The sequence below is a fragment of the Chrysochloris asiatica genome, unplaced genomic scaffold, assembly GCF_000296735.1.
Source record: "Chrysochloris asiatica unplaced genomic scaffold, ChrAsi1.0 scaffold00489, whole genome shotgun sequence".
Taxonomy (NCBI): domain Eukaryota; kingdom Metazoa; phylum Chordata; class Mammalia; order Afrosoricida; family Chrysochloridae; genus Chrysochloris; species Chrysochloris asiatica.
This window is the reverse complement of record NW_006409007.1, coordinates 142265-147203: the sequence shown is the minus strand read 5'-3', so window position 1 is coordinate 147203 and position 4939 is coordinate 142265. Positions and strand designations below refer to the sequence as shown.

At 35.9% G+C, this 4939-nt stretch overlaps 1 pseudogene; it reads left to right on the top strand.

Moving 5' to 3' along the window:
* The first annotated feature begins 1797 nt into the window (after positions 1–1797).
* Positions 1798–4939, top strand: part of LOC102832870 — a 32683-nt pseudogene continuing 29541 nt past the window's right edge.

Genomic DNA, 4939 nt, shown 5'->3' with positions numbered 1-4939 from the left:
AAGAAATCACATACTTTTGAATCTGCCAGCTCAAAGCCTGGAGCTGACATCTTAGGTGAGACCAAATGGCAAAACCAAGTGGGGGAGCAGAAACACCATGGAAAAATACTATAGGAACTTTGGAGAAGTGGAGCAAAGGTGGACAATACACTTTGTAGGTTTTGCTTTGTTCTGATTTTCTTTTCTTTTGTATCTGGTCATTGCCCCCCAGCCCCCACTATTTTTGCACCTCCATTCTGGTGACTAGAGTGGGTGCCTGAGTGAGTACACACCCCCACTCTCACCACTGTTCTTCTGCCACACATGCTCACAGATACTCAGCCCAAGAGCAGGCCCTGGACTTTTTTTGTTGTTGTTGTTAAATAAAGGAAAGGCCAGGACAGGGCTGTAGAGAGGGAAAGACAGCTTAAAAACAAACAAGCCAAAAAATAATTTAAAGCCTGAGGTATAGCATAACAACCAACAGTGGCATCTTGAAGTCTCTCAGGCAGCTTTGAAAGCAAGAAGCTAAGGAGAAGACATTAAAGTCATACTCACGTTAGGATATAGGTTTTTTATTTTTCCTTGTCTCCCTCGTCTCCCTTTTCTGTGATTTTAGACTGCAGTATTCAGTCTAGTTTTGTTATGTTGTTGTTTGTTGTTGTTTTTTTCCTTGTTTTTTGTTGTTGTTTTTTTTGTTTGTTTGTTTTGGTGCTGGTGCTGTTTTGCTGCCCCTTCTACATTTGGGGGACACTTTCTCGCCCTATATTACCCAAGGAGAGCCAGCAACTGCTGCCATATAGTCAAGCTACAGTCATATGCTATCAAACACCAAAATCCAGGCAAGAACCATTACCAATTGCCATATGCCAGGAAGGCAGACAACACCGGTGAAAGTTGCTCTGAGTTAAGGAACAAGAAGAGTGAAAAGGGAAGCCCACATCTTGATCATATTTACCTGGAAGCAATCAGAAAGCATAAAAAATACCAAAACACATACTCAATTAAGTATTAAGGCCACAGATAAACACTATACATGTCCAAGAAGCAAAAGCAGATGACAATATCAGCACATGTCCAGAATCAAGATAAAGTGTCTGAGACAAATGATCTAGAGGTAGGCCTGGACTTCATTCTGAAAAGAGGGCAGGCCTTGGAAATGCCTGAGAAGGAATTCAGAAAAATGATTATAAAATGTTTCAAAAACCCTTTACAGATGGAATTTAGAAAAATAAGGAAGAAGTCAGGAAAGTCCTACAGGAACAATGAAATAGATAGATACAGCATTGGAAAAAATTCAAAACCTACAGAAAGAGGTCAAAATGATCAATAATAGAATATCAGAAATAGACAATGCACTGAAAGGGCAAAGGAGTAGAATAGAAGAGATGGAAAGGTAGAACCAGTGAGCTGGAAGACAAATCTCTCAATACTACTAAGATAGAGGAACAAACAGAAAAAGGATTTAAAAAATCTGAAGAAGGTCTAAGATTCATATTGGACAACATGAAGAGGAATAACTTAAGAATTATCGGCATTCCAGAACAAGAAGAACCACAAAATTCCATAGAGGAAATAGTTGAAGAACTGCTGCAAGAAAATTTCTCTAACATCTTGAAAGGTGAAAATATAAACATTCAAGAAGTTCAATGAACCCCAGGAAGCGTAGACCCTAAAAGAAAATCACTGAGACATATCATAATCAATCTCTCCAAAATCAAAAATAAGGAGACACTCCTGAAAGCAGCTAGGGAAAACAGAAATGTTATATACAAAGGCAAGCAAGTCACATTAAGTTCGGATCTCTCAGCAGAAACCATGGAAGCAAGAAGGTAAAGGGGAGACATATACAAAACCCTGAAAGAAAATATATTGCCAACCAAGAATCCTTTATCCAACAAAGCTATCAATCAAATAAGATGGTGTAATCAAAACGTTCCAACATAAACAGAAGCTAAGGGATTTTTCCAAACTCAACCCTGCACTAAAAAACATCCTAAAGGGAGTTCTGTGGACCAAGCACCAACAAGAACAGACAACAACCAGATATTGACATATGTAGCAGTACCTCCCAGAATTAAATCGACAGAAATAAGAGTTGAGAACAGAACAAACTCAGAGAAATATGGGAGGTCAGCCTATGATCAAAACAATAATAATGTAAAAGAAGGTAAACACGTAGGAACAGATATCCAGATGGTGTGAAGGTCAGGTAGATTACAGAATAAAATAGACTACACTAATGGAGAGAAAACTTAATGAACTATAAGGCAATCTCAAAGAAAATTAACACTTCACAACATACCATGAAAATGAAAATCCAAGAAGAACATGGAAACAGTAAAACAATGAGGAAACTCACAAGAAAGAACACAAAAAACATGAATTCAAAAAAGGAAGACACACAGAACAAAGAAAGCAGCAACACCACATAAAAACAAAAATAATGGCAGCAATTAATTCATACCTATTGATAATTACACTGAGTGTAAATGGATTAAATGTACTTGTTAAGAAATGGAGGGTGGCAGAATGGTTAAAAAACCAAGATCCTTCAATATACAGTCTGTAAGAGGCACATCTCACACACAGAGACAAAAACAGATTAAAAGTCAAAGGATGGAAAAAAATATACCAACCTAATTGCAATAAAAAATGAACAGGAGTAGCAGTACTAATCTCTGATAAAATAAACTTTAAGGCAAAAAACAGCATAATAGATAAAGATGGACATTATCTCATGATTAAAGGGACAATTGAAGAAGAGGACATAACCATAATAAATATCTATACTCCCAATAGAAGAGATACAAAATATTTAGAGAAAACTCTAATAGATTTTAAGAAAGAAATAGATGAATTTACAATAATAGTGGGTGATTTTAATGCACCACTTTCAAAAATGGATAGAACAACCAGAAAGAAATTTGACAAAAACACATAAAAACTAAACAACACAATCAGCCAACTGAACCTCATAGATGTGTACAGAATAACAGAAACAAAGGAAATCAAAAGGATAATAAAAGAATACTATGAAGAGTTGTAGTCCAAAAAATTTGAAAACATAGGAGAGATGGATATATTTTTAGTTAAACACAACCTAACTAAACTTACACACAGTGAAGTAGAAAACCTGAACATACCCATAACAAAAGAAGAAATTAATCAGGTCATCAAAAGACTCCCAACCAAAAAAAGTCCAGAACAAGATGGCTTCACTGGTGACTTCTACTAAACATTCAGGGAAGAGTTGTTACCAATTCTACTCAAATTATTCCAGAATCTAGAGGAGGATGGAAAACTTCCTAATACATTTTAAGAAGTAAGCATGACTCCCATAACAAAACCAGGGAAGGATGCCACTATGAAAGAAAATTATAGATCAATATCATACCTCATGAACATAAATGCAATAATTCTCAACAAAATTCTAGCCAATAGAATCCAGCAGCACATCAAAAAGATAGTACATCATGATCAAGTGGGATTCATAACAAGGATGCAAGGCTGGTTCAATGTTAGAAAAATGATCAGTGTTATCCACCATATAAATAAGAAAAAACAAAAGGACAACATGCTCATATTGATTGATGTAGAAAAGGCATTTGAAAAATCCAATATCCAATGATAAAAAACACTCAACAAAATAGGAATTGAAGGGAAATTCGTCAATAAAATTAACAGCATATATGCAAAACCAACAGCCTATATTATTCCCAATGGAGAGAAACTGAAAGTCGTCCTTCTATGAACAGGAACAACCCAAGGATTCTCTTTGTCACCACTCCTATTCAATAATGTGCTGGAAGTCTTACCAAGAGCTATACGGTAAGACAGGGAAATTAAAGACATCCAAATTAGCAAAGAGGAAGTAAAATTCTATTTGCAGACAATATGATCCTATATGTAGAAAATCCCCAAAACTCAGTTAAAAAAGCTACCAGACCTCATTGGAAGATTCAGCAAAGTGGCAGGATATAAGATTAACATACAACAATCAGTTGGATTCCTCTATACCAAAAATGACAAAGTTGCAAAGGACATTAGGAAAGCAATACCATTTACAATAGCCACCCAAAAGATGAAATATCCAGGAATAAATGTAACCAGAGAAACAAAGAACTTATACAAAGAAAACTACAAAACACTACTAAAAGAAACCTAAAAAAGTAAAAAAAAATGGAAGAATGTAGCCTGCTCCTGGATAGAAGACTTAACATTATGTCAATACTGCCCAAAGCAATTTACACATATAATGCAATACCAATCCAGGTTCCAACAACATTCTTCAAAGACATGGTAAAAACAATTACAAACATTTTATGGAAAGGAAAGAGACCCAGGATAAGCAAAGCACTGCTTAAGAAGAAGAATAAGGTTGGAAACCTCTCAATCCACGACGTCAAAATTCACTACATGGCTACAGTGGTCAAAACAGCTTGTTACTGGTACAATGAAAGATATGAAAGATACACAGATCAATGGAACAGAATCGAAAATCCAGAAATTAACCCATCTACATACAGCCAACTGATTTTTGACAAAACCCCTAAATATATCACATGGGTAAGTGATAGTCTCTTCAACAGATGGTGCTGGCAGAACTGGAAAGTGATATACAAAAGATTGAAACAAGACCTTCACCTCACATCTTGTAAAAAAACTAACTGAACATGGATTAAAGACCTAAATGTGAATCCCAGAATTATGGAGGCCATCAATGAAAAAATAGGGACAAATGTGAGGGCACTAATTCAGGGAGTACACAGACTACCAAACATTTTAAAAACTGAATTGCTGGTGAAACTGCAAAATGGTCCAACCTCTCTGGAAAGCAATATGCACTTCCTCAGAAGATTAGAAATAGAAAATACCTTATGATCCAGCAATTCCTCTACTTGGTGTTTACCCACAAGAAATACAAGCCATAGCACGAGTAGATATATGCACATCAATG